Source organism: Nicrophorus vespilloides, unplaced genomic scaffold (genome assembly GCF_001412225.1).
Source record: "Nicrophorus vespilloides isolate i.1.1-1 unplaced genomic scaffold, Nicve_v1.0, whole genome shotgun sequence".
NCBI classification, from domain to species: domain Eukaryota; kingdom Metazoa; phylum Arthropoda; class Insecta; order Coleoptera; family Silphidae; genus Nicrophorus; species Nicrophorus vespilloides.
The window spans coordinates 134,960-148,000 of NW_017100095.1; the positions used below are offsets into that span (position 1 = coordinate 134,960).

At 32.7% G+C, this 13,041-nt stretch overlaps 1 protein-coding gene across 1 annotated transcript in view; it reads right to left on the bottom strand.

The window, feature by feature from the left end:
• Nucleotides 1–13,041, bottom strand: part of LOC108567747 (stAR-related lipid transfer protein 13) — a 49,104-nt gene that overhangs the window by 30,488 nt on the left and 5,575 nt on the right. Inside the window, exon 2 of the mRNA XM_017928388.1 lies at nucleotides 2,000–2,066. The gene's annotated coding sequence lies outside the window, so the exon portion shown is untranslated. The remainder of the gene's footprint in view (nucleotides 1–1,999; nucleotides 2,067–13,041) is intronic.

Sequence of the window (13,041 nt, forward strand, 5' to 3'; positions counted from 1 at the left end):
AAACTAATCGACGTCCTGTCCTACCTCTAACTTGTTCGTTTGATTGATTAAACCCAAGATCTCTAACCTTTTGACATGCATCAAAGAAAAAATAATGATAATCTCGTAGAGTTATGGTCAGTGGAACGCAACGGACTTTGACTCGCAGGTAATTACCAACAGCAATTCATTAACTAAATGATACTATCACATGTTATTATTGAATACGCTTTGGTAATAGTGTTTCTACAAACGTGTTTGTAATTGAATAGATTTAATACAATTTCAACATGAAATTAGTTTTGTTTCGGTTCTTTAGGATTTGTCCCAATAAAGAGGAAGCGACTGTAATTGAATATCAAATTTATACTATGACATCTAACCTCATTTTGTCAACTAAAGTTTGAAGTTGACAAAAATAATTGTAGTGTAAAATCTGCAAGAGCTCTTTGAATAAATGAGATCAAAAGTGTTATCGATAGTAAACATATATGGAAAAAAACATAATTTACTATTTGTTAGATGAAACAACGAGAAAAGTTGCAAATAAAAACAAAATAATCTATAACCCACTTCTCTGCGTTTATTAACCGGTGTAACATAGTTATTGGCGACTTTCAATGACTCGCATCGTTCGCATACCACGAATGATCAAGTTAACTACCGAAGCAGGTCATTCGATTGAAGTAATCTGCAAATACTTAAAGTTTATTGCACGTAAAAAATACATGCAAACAATTCAGAATCTAAAAAAATTTAAAAAATCTTTAAATATTCAGTAATGAAACTTTTTCAAATTTAATTACAATTAATTGTTTTTCACATTCAATTCATACGATAATCGGTTAATTACGTATTAAATTATTAATTCCAGAACTTTCAAATAATATTTAAGAATATATTTATAATAAGTTCTAACTATTATAAACTAACAGATTTCATCTTAAATAAAATTTAATAAGATATTTAACATTTTTTATATTTTCTATAATTAAAAAAAAATTCTTAGATTTTGAGAAATCAATAAAATGTAAGTATTTTGCAGTGAATTCTTATATAAGAAATAAAAAGAAAATAACATAATACGTATTTAGATATTATTAATATAAATATATTGTAATAAAAAAAATGAATTTATGTATTCGAAAATATTGAAAAATAGAAACGTTTTGTATAAAATATGCAGATCTTTGTGAATCACAAATGAAAGAGGTGCAGCAAGTGTAATTTAATAGCATTACGTTTCAGTCATTTATATTAAACAATTTTGAACTATGCAATGACTAGTTTTAATTTACAAAAAATAAAATTTTAAAAAATATATAAAGAAGTACAACAATGAAACGTTTAGTTATTCCTGTGCAAGTCGAAAAATATTTGTTTAGTAATCGTTACGTTATATTTAAATTTCAGAGTAATGAGATGCGACACCGATTCATTCGAATGATTTAATGAAGCCCATGGTGCCAGTATACTAGCTTTGTTGTTTTTTTTTTCAAACTTGCTTTGATCTATTTAGTTACCTTGTTTTAGTCCAAATTTCTACAAACATGGTTTTGTCTTGAAAGGCAATGATACAAAGTTATTGTTCTAACTAAATTAAATCCTAGAGACAACTAAGTTATAGGTTTCTTATTAATGGTAGTGATGTTGTAGTAATCACATCACGATAGGTATGAATTTAGTTAAATTGATACCATGTTTTTGAAGTTGCTACAATTATGTCAAATTAATTAATTGTTTTTGAAAATTGCTATAACTAAGTCTTGGATAATAATGGTAATAATACAATTATTAAAATGTAAATAAAGAGGTATAAATTTAGTTGAATTGATTTCTTGTTTTTGGAGTTGGTCCAACTAAGTTTTGGATTTTTCTTGGATAAAAATGGTGAAGCTATTATTAGATAAATAATAATACCATCATAAATGAAATGGAATTAATCAGGTATGGATTTAGTGAGTGTATCCGAATGGGTAAATAGCGGTACCTCGGACGTGCGATTGCACAACGTACTCACCAGGTAGGAGCGTGGTGCGATCGAGCATTCTCTTCACCAGGTGCACAGGATATTGCGTCGCGTCGTACTGAAACAAAACATCGAACCATTAAAGAACGAAATTCGAATTTGCATACCGTCACTGCCTGCATGCATTCATACTACGTATGCACTTGCACACCAATCCGAACGGACCCATCGGAATCGATTCCGCGATCGCCCATAACCTATTGGAAGGTAGGCAGGAAGAGAGGTAGGAGAACCACCGGGAAAAAGGATTCGCGTTACGTAATCGGACTGCTGTCCATATCCTATCCGCATTTCGGGCGTCGTGGGTGCGTTTCCACTTGGGCGAGGTAAGGAAATTACATGCGCGACTCCGGTGGAAACCTGGTGGTTTCTCGTGTGGGTAAATCAAACGGATCACTGTTTGCGCCGGTGAATTCATTAAGGGTCCCATTTGCATTTATGAAAATCTAACGCGCGTTTCCTTCCAACGGACAACATCATTGTTTCAAGTTCTGTTCTCTGTTTTCATGCCCAGATCACCATCATCGTACGCCTCCACCGTCATCCGAACAAATAAAGAACAACTCTATCAAAACATGAAGAGATGAACAGATTTTGTTTTTTTTCTACCCACGACCAGAATAACCTTCATGTGGTCACTTTTATAAGATTTATATCATTTTTCCAGTATACTTTTCATCATTTAATTTAGATATTTTCATTATAATAAAAATGAATAGACTAGTGTGTACGCACCTTTACTTAAAAATAACAACAATACTGTAAATGTTGCAATAAATGTTGTTATTTGTTATATAAATGAATATTCTACAAATTACTTACATTATTTATTTGCGGCTTTAAATGCCAGCATCACAAAATTTATTTAATTACGCTCAAACCATAAATACACTCATTAAAGTCCTTATAATATCAGCTATAATTTGTATTTAATGTGTTTTCTGCGGTTTGTTGATATGTTTCCTATATATTTTTAATTTTATAGTGCATCCACATAAACCAAATCAAGAATGCACATCTCCTTATAAATATTTCCATTTTTTTTTTAATTTTATCAAATTGAAATATTTGGATATAAATTCATAGATATTTTAATCGTCTAATTCACTTGATGCAAATATTAAATAAATAAATATTTGTTAACTCATATTTCTCTTCAATTTATCATCATCATCACATTTATTACGTAACAGCAATAATTGATATAAATCTTATGCAGCAAACATGTATATATATAACCTATGTGTATTACGTTTGGTATTCATTTCGTTTTTTTTATTGTCTTAAACGTTTGCTTATTAATATTTATATTCTGTACAAGCCAAATGAAAATTATAATGTAAACTCATTTTAATTGGACTTCCTTTTTTAACATCAAGTCGAACGTGATGTCAATCTTGTAAAAAATAAACGAGAACAATTTTAGTTTACATTTGTTTTTACTACCTTTTGCTTCAACTGAAAATTTAAATAATTAACTCTAAAATTTAAGAAAAAATCATAAACAACTTTAAATTATATTTAATTACTTGTTTTAGTATTTTAATGCTTAAGGACATTTTAGATATTTTTTTATAGACACGAAAATTATTTTATTTTATTAATAAAAAAAATGTTAAGATTTGAAGATATTTTTAATATATATGGATTTTAAATGGTTTAAATTCTAATATTTATATTAGTCTAGTGTACTTGGTTATAGTTTGGTAATAATTATTAGACGATAGGTTTCTGAGAAAAACGTGTAAAGAAAGTACCGTGTAAAAGCGAAAATGTGTAAATAAAATATTGTGTAAAACTAGGGACTAAGAGTGTTGCAATTTATGCATTGCTTGTTTTGTAAGCAACTACTTGACCTGTCGAAAAATGTAATTTGAATGAATAAATAATAAATAATGAACCTCCGATTCATCACTAAAAGATGAATCCGAGGTGATCAGTTCCATATTATAAGCAACAAAGCAGAGTACAATCATAATATTATTGTACGGAACGGAAAGCCGTATCGATGCGATATTCGTAATCATTCCTGAAGTAATAAACTCTCTGATTAAAGTCGTAAAGCAATAACTTAATTGGCACTCGGCGATAATTAATTTCGAATTAATCGGTCAGTCTATATGTCGCAGAGATAATTCGAAGAGGAGCGTGATTCGTGTGGGCGGATTCGCATTAGAGACAAACCGAAGGTTGGCCTCCTTCTCAGGAAGTCGACGTAACTTGAACCCTACCACCACAGGCGGCTGACAGATGCGAACAAGGCTGCTGTACGAATACAGGATCGATGTCATTTCAATCCTGCAGCAATTGCATAATCCGCTGAAGTGGATCAAACAAATACAAGAAAACAAATACCGACGCTGAAGGATATCCAACAACATCGAAGGAAGAATCAGTTCTTCGTAATTAAAGCCTCTTGCACAATGCATAATCATTGTATCGGTTATATATAACTACCGAGGCGAAGCGTGTCACAAACAACGAACCGCGGATAATAGCCAAAGAATAAGTCATTCCGGTCAAAATATGAATTACGCAATTCCTTTTTATTTCTCCTTTTTATTGCTTTACGTTGTTTGTTTCATTCGCGGCTTACGGAATTGATGGTAATTATATTGTTTCATGATTGGCGCTGTTCCAAGTGATTTGTGGATAAGGATGACCCATATTTGAGGCCATCCGACCGATTAGCGCCCTAATATATGGGCATCGATTTCGGATGGTTCTCCGCCCACCCAGCTGAAACCCAACGTACCCCAAGCTGGGTTGCATTGAGTGTTAAACCTATTGTTTCCCACTTAATTCGAACCAGCAACTTGTTTCTGCTCTATTCTCTTCCTCGTCTTCTATTTTCTCTCTCAGAGAAAAACTCGCACCCCATAATTTACCACAACCAACGTTCGGCCCACCCTTCATTTTTTTTCTCTCCTTTATTATAATCCATCGAAGCCTTTCCACCGACGATGAATTTATTATCCTGATACCAAAATTACGTCCTTCGCACATTGTAACCATTCTAAATACATCGACGTTTTATTGCTTCTAAGAATTTTCGGTTTTCCTTCTCTATTATTACCTATGATAATTTTATCTATTTTGTTATCATCTATGATAATCAAGAAGCAGGATAAATTTACCACTTTGATAGTAGTTTATAAAAATCGAAAGTTGACTAACTTACAAGCTTTTGTTAAAATTGTGTCATAAACGTTACAAAAATATTTTGTAGAATTACTATTCTTAGGAGTAGCCAAAGAATGTTATTGCTCCCAATAAACCTCAGGATTATTCTTGCCTTAATAAAGCATTTCTGGATGCTTCACAGCTTTTACTTTGTGTACCAGTTTATTGTATAAGAGTTCAAAAAAAATCATCAAAAATGTCTATGATCTAGTGTTTTGGGTTATATTTTTGCGACTCTTTCGTTTTTAATAAATCTTAGCAGATTACTGCGTGCGGCTCCCTATTTCTTAAAAAAGGCTCTTTACTTCAAAGCGGTTGCAGACCCCTAACTTATAAAAAAGTTTTTAACAAGGTATTAGAATATACTCAATTAAATCCTTTTACTATAGTACAACTTTCTCAAGCAATATAATTAAAAGTTTGATTAGCATTTAAATGTATTACTAATTAAACTAATGAGTACAGTTAATTAACATAAAGACTTCCAATTTTGAAAGTTTATAAAAATATATATAATTTATAAAACAAGAAAGTCTTCTATACTAAATTTAGAATCGAAATTCTACACATAACTATAAAGATTTTATTTAGAAGCACAAATTTGCTGGTTTTAAAAATAATGGATTTTGCATAGGAAAAAAATCAATTTTGTAATAAGAAAACGTACGGCAAATGGTGTTAGTCACCATTAAAATGTATACAGTAAAAGCTGTTGGTTAACTATTAAAATCTGGAAGTCGTCAAATAGTTGATGCACGCCACCCGGAGAACATATTATATTTACACAACAAGTCGTTTCTTACAACAAGAAAAAAAAATCAACATCGAACAACTGTTTCTCTTGTTTCTGCGGATTTCGGCCTCTTTTATATCCATCACAGCTATGCGCTAGTGCGTGTCTATGCGTATATGTGTGAGTGTGATATTCGAAACATGTGTAAACTTCCAAACAGCCGCCCCTAATAAAGTGTGCATCAAGTTTTCCCTGGCCGACGGATATGACTGCTATATTCGATGTAAACTTTACGAGTCGCTTCCTCAATAACTACAAAAACGGCGACAAAACGGAAAAAAAAAAGGATTTCGTATGAAGTTTTCTATTGCGACGCAGCAAATCATAAACGGCGCACGGAGAGAGGACAACAGATTGGAGCGAAGGAGTCTTGGAAGATGAAAAGAAAAGAGAATAAAAGAATGAGGCGATATCGCATTCCTCTAAAAAGGAATATGAAGAATGAAAAGAAGAAGAAAAAGAAAACAATAATAACGAAACATAAGAAGGAATTCGAGATTGCCGTGAAAATATGAGGGTTGGCAGGACCAAAATTTGCGATCGCATTTAAAGCAGGTAAGAAGAAAAATAAATAAGCACATCGGAGGGTCCACAAAAGAAGACACATAACTTGAATATGGAAAGCTTCTTAAAAACAAGTCAGGAAAGTGACAGTCGAGAATAACATTCGGAATGAACTGCAATCCGATACGAATCTCAATTCTTCGAAACTTATAGTATGAAAAATATCGCACCCAAAAACTTCATCATAATAAACTGAAGTTTCATACACAATAGGCAGAAATAGACTTAGATTTATGGTTGTTAAATTATGAAATAATAATAATAATCCATTGTCACAATAAACATTGTTATTAGGATATATTGTCCCAGAAGGTTTAAAAGGGTTTACTATTGAGAACTAATGACATATGTCAAAGTTGTGTCATTATTGTCAAACTGTAACAAATTTAATAATTATATCCTTTTTGATTAAGGAAACAAAATGATTATGTATTTTATGTGATTAAGATAAAATATTTGGAAAGAAAAAAGATTGTGTAAATATAAAAGTGAATCCAAATATTGGGATACGTACAGTAAACATATTGAAAAAAAAAAAGAAAAAAAAAACGGACGTGACCTTGAAATGCGTTGCACCGTTCCGAGGATCAACAAATAATCGTTATGGATCAATTAGTCGAGTTTGGTTATGCCCCATATATTATAATAAAAGTGAGAATCTCTATGTAAATATTTACAAAGGGGATAAAAAGACGTTCAGATAAAAATAAGTCCGGAAACGTTTATTTCCACTGAGATACCAACATTCTTTGTAGTTTTAAAGTTCATTCATGATTATTTCGTTGCTTCAATTCTCGGAAAGTACGTGACACATGCGTCTGGACGCACTTTAAACAACTGTTTTGTCGCATTTTGTTTAATTATTGAACGGCAGGTACGAAAAGTTCAAGAACTCAATTACAAAATTTTCTGTTTGTTACGAATCCATTACGTTTTATTACCGAAAAAAAAATGAATATGAAACAACAACAAAAAAAATACTTCTTTGTGCACCAGTTTTATTGGTTCTCCTCACCGAAAGAAAATAAGTATAAAAAGACGCGTTGAGTAAAAACCTTTTTATCGGAGAATGAAGTGCGTCGAACGGGGTTTCATGTAACCAGGCAATAAACGAAGTGATTGTGTTCCAACTTGGAATTGTTAATTTTCTTCCACCGAACTTGCTCGGATGACGATGGTAGTACGAGGGTATTTTTAATGGGCATTTTCAAGTGGACCACCCTGAGGAGTTCACTGTTTTATGTCACCACTCCTTCGACCTTCAACAAGGTCGATCTCCTCAGCTTCTAAACTAATGTTTTGAAAACGAAAACTCAACATAAAATTCTTATTTTAAAAATAATCCGAAATATCAAAGAAGATGAATGACATACATTTAAAACAATGTTATGTTAGTTGTCCTACTATTAAACAAGTCAGGACTAACGAATATGGCAATTTTTTACGATGACGTAATGGACTAAAATCGTAAGTAAGTAAATAAAAAATAATAATCACACGGCATATACAGAAGATTTAGCTAACGGCTGTAGTAGTCTTGTTATTGTTATGTTCGAAATGAAAAAAAAATGAGAAGCATTTATCGTTTCTACAAAGGTCACGAGGGTAATAAAATAAAAATCGTCTTTGTGCGAGGATAATTTCCACTCGACGGAATTGAATATAGCGGCCTTCGATGGGGATTACATAAACAGTCGTAATTGCTAAGGAAAACTTCATCGATTTATTATTTTGAGGACAATTGCTTTTTTTTGTATTGTTTGACTGAAGTAATGAACTTCGGTCGTATGCCAAAATAGTTCAGTTGTCTACATTCAAATCGCATGGTTTGTACTCCACACGTCATCGACCTTATTTGAGGATAATTATGTATGTATCTATTATAATCGCTGGGCGGTTGACCTGCCTAAGCATGAATGTTTGCTATTATATTAAGGTATTTCCATCTACAGTTTAGTTGTATATGGGTCTAATTATGGGATTATACAATTTAGCATGTCACAACATCGTGGACAAAGTAACGTAATTTGTGAAAATAATAAAATATTTTTCTGTAAATTGACATATGTCATTCATTGTTATCTAGATTTTAACTTATACCTGGAATATAAATATTTTGACAGTTTAAATTACACAAATTTCCTTTTTACCTGTGCTAATTAATGTGTTAAATATAACAGGTTTTTCTGCAAAATCATTTCCACGAAGGAAGATGTATTGGTTTGAATTTTAGTATTTTATTTGCTAAATATATCTTTTCTATAAAATCTCTATGCTTAACTTCTATTGAAGTTTATGTTTAGGTTTTGAATAAATGAAACTTAATTGATTTCTTTTCATGGTATGTCAATAGAATAATTCGGATGCGGTCAATGGGCCGTTTTTCCCATGGTATCGTACGTGCCCTTGGCTGTCAAAACAGAATTATTCCTGGGCTCGTTGTTAATCTGTTTTTTATGGACAAGCAACTTCTCCCCGCTGGTGGTCACATAGGGAAGATGAGTCGGCCTTTGTGGTCATGGATACTATTCCCCCCCTTAGATATTCCTGAGGCTACGTCGGAGGCCCCCGCGACGAGTCCCAAATTTATACTTGACACTTCAGGCCCCGCGCCGCCCAAAAGGGAGAACCGTAAAATTAAGAACCGTGGGGGAGTGGCGGCAAACGAAGTAAATGTTGGGGAATGAATATGAAAAGTGCCTTCGCGCCGCATTATAAACTGTGACATGTTATTTAAATGAATGTCTTTTTAAAATGCCTTCAGCTCGTCGTGATCATGGTAAAGGCGAAAGATGGATTCGATGTGGTTAAGGCTATGGATGAAGATGAAGACGAGGATTGGGATGAGGAGCATAAGTTTATCTCAAAGAGGAACGATTCCAAACGCGACGCGCATTATCATTGAATTATTAATATAGCATTCCGATTATTATTAAGTGTCTTGGAGCAAATAAATTGGTTGCATGTAAATTAGATGTGACCGTACTTATTTATTTAGGATTGTGATCTCATGAACTGGCGTGATTAAAAACCCACATGACGGAATCCGGACCCCTCCCCTTCAATCCAATGAAGAGAAGAGAAATATGCTTTAACATCGGCATAGAAGACAAACGCTCTTTCTTTCCATGCAATCATCGTTATTAATTACCATCGGAGGCTTGAAGCATTCAATGGTCCAACGTGCTTCCCACATTGTAAACACGCTACTGTTCGTCTCTCTTATGTGATCGCATCTCCCCCAAGCAGTTAAAGAGATATACACTTGCCATCTTCTCAAATCATGATGCACACAAATGAGGCCATAAACTTCTTTTCCAACCCATAAAGGCGGTGCATTACTTTCAATTATACTCATTGAAACAAAGACGTTCTCGCGCCCATATGCAATAATTCTCAATTGAAGCAATATTCTTATGCTCCAGTGACACAGTGAAATCAACTATACATCTGGATTTTCACAACCTTCTTACTTCAACTCCACCAATCCTTACTGGCAAATACATCATCATAAACGCATTCAACAACTGTCCATCATCCTTGAAAATTCAATAATAATAAGTATTAGATGCAGTCAATTCCGCTGAATCGGAACACAACGGGATAATTGGGACAAATGTACCCAATTATCAAAAGTTCCACAATTACAGGTATCCCAATTAAGCGGAATCGACTTTATATATAATATTTTAAATTTTCTACAATAATAAAATCAAACTTCTAACTTCATTCATAGTTACGTTTTTGTAATTATTCTTACTATAACTACACTTATATTCTTCCAAATTTTGTTAAACATGTTACTGAATCATACATAGTTAATCATGAATCTTACAATAACTATGATTATATTCTTCGAAATATATGCATCATTGTAAAGTGAAGAGTAAACATTTCAATCGATCTTCATTTTCACATCATTCTTACTACACATGTTTATTGGTCCATGTTAATTATTCGAATAGAAGAGCAGGCAAATCAATCATAATGAATGAATTCAACGGGTCCGCGTCATCCTCTTAACGTTCATTCATGCAACATAATTATTCTTCTACATTGTCATTAGAGGCCGCAGTGAATTTCACCAGGTGTCTGTGTATCATTCTGACGTCCGCTTGTTGTGATGGATGATGCATCAAAGTAAAGTAGATTATCTTTGATATGTCTATCGTTGCTCCATTCACACGCATCAAAATAATCATGATTTCATTTTATACAACTTCATAACATGTACATTTAAATCAAGTAACTTCACATATTTTACAAAATGAAAAATGTATTTTGTACAATTGCATTTTTTTTATCAAGAATTATAAGTACAGTATTTTAAAATTCTAAATTGTAGATGATGTCAGAACAAGAATGTACGATTCGAAATATACTTAATTAACCTTGAAGATTATCATACTATTTTCTTAGTGTAATGAATAACAATTACAATTTATGATCGAATAATATCTTTGTAAAGTAATAAATTTACATGTATTTTCAAATTAAAACCAAAATAATAATTTTAATAAACTTTAAATTTTAATAAAGTATTTTTTTTAAATAATTGTTTAGAAGTTTGCAAAATGAATCATTGTGGAACAATCGATTTGGCAACCATCCATGTTTATATACTCTTATCACCGAGATGATTACAGAATTGGGGTTTCTGATACCAAGTACAGAAACGGAATAAAGAGAGATAATCCGGCGTTAATGGGGCGTCAATGACTTTAGCAAAACCGTGTGAATTAACAGTATCAATGGGCACGTGTTTGGTACCCATGGATCTTCGAGATTTTGAAATGTAAAGTGAGCGCCTTTAGTGCGTTTGCCAACCCAATTATCGGCCCATCCACTCTCACTACAACTCACGAACTCAATAAAGAACCAAGAGAAGAAAAAAAAAATGTACAGTGATGTGGTTTCATCCAAAATTCCATCACGATCTGATGGGAGAAACAAAATAAAAATCAGAAAAAAAGTGAACAAAACAAGTGCTGAAAGTTGAGGAAATGACGATCATTGGTCAAGGTAAACCGACTCGAAAACGGGTCCTGAAAAATCGAACGCGTCAAGTAAACCGTGTATTTTATCAATAGCAACATGTTTAATACTCGCCCCAAGTCAATATTGATTCATGCAAATGCGTATGGGCATCCAGTGAAAACAATTAGCAAACATCTAATGAAAAAACAACTAAAAAAAACAAAAATGATCCGTGTGTGGTCTAACAAATACGTTTACGTCTTTTATTTCAATATATAACCTGAATCAATTGATTTATATCAACGTAAATTGGCTGAAAGAAAACTGCTACCACCCAAGTGTCTCACGTACAATAATAGTGTTAGGACTGATTTAGAGAAGTTCCAGTTATCCAAAAATAGTTTTAATCCCGACGACTTTGATCCGCGTCGTAGATGCTTTGCAGATGTTCCTTTACTCTTCTCTTTTCCACCAAACTAGAAGAACTCTAACCGGAAATGAGAATAGCTGTCTTTTTGTTTCTGATGGAAGGCATCTCTGGTCAAGAGCATCTATACAATCCTCGTGCACGATTCTGTTACATTTCCACGTTTTTTCGCAAATTCATCAGTTTCCAGGAACGCACCACCCGTGATATTCGAGCTGTACACTGAAATTGTCGAAGTCAATGAAAATGTATGCCAGTTACGTTGTTTCAATCGATACCCAACTCCGATGACTACAAAAAGTACTTTATAATCTAGTTTATTTTATTGACACACAATTATAAGATTCTCTACAAAAAAATAAAAGAAAAGAATTTATAATTAATTTTTGTAATCTTGTTTTCAAAAACTATTTTATTAAAAAAATGTATCTAAAATTGAATCTTAAATTTACGAATTACGAATTGCTTGTTTTCATTTAATGAAACTAATCAAAGCAGCGTTAAAACTTAATACTGATGATCTGATATCCAGATGCCATGTTGCCAATGGCAACAGCAGACTTTGCGTCACCACAATTCACTTTCTATAGATGTGTATCTTCAAGCGAAACCAATTAGAACAGAGAATGGGACCACCGAAATAATTCTACCAGAAAATTGAAACAATTAAAGCAAGCAGTAATTGAAGACAATTACAAATTTAAAGAAGAAAGTACGACTAAGAAGATAAACACATACAAAAAATCAACAGAAAAAAATATCAATTTCTTTCACAAAAGAAGAATTGGAATAGCGAAGAATCCGGTGTCCGGAGAGGTTGAAATCGGAGCCGGAATATCTTTGGGAAAAACTGTATATGGAATTTGGATGCGAGACAAGAACCAGTTTTCAAATAAAAGTAAATGTATTGATGATCTCAGAATTGAAATAATAACCATCTTTATGTGCAAAAACAAGTCGCGCCGCTAGAGAGACTTGGATGGAATGAAATAAAAAAAAATATATAAAGTATTAGCAACAACAACAACTACTCCTTCCACCAGTTAACCTTAAATATTCGAAAAGACACCTTCACAATTTGGTGTTAAA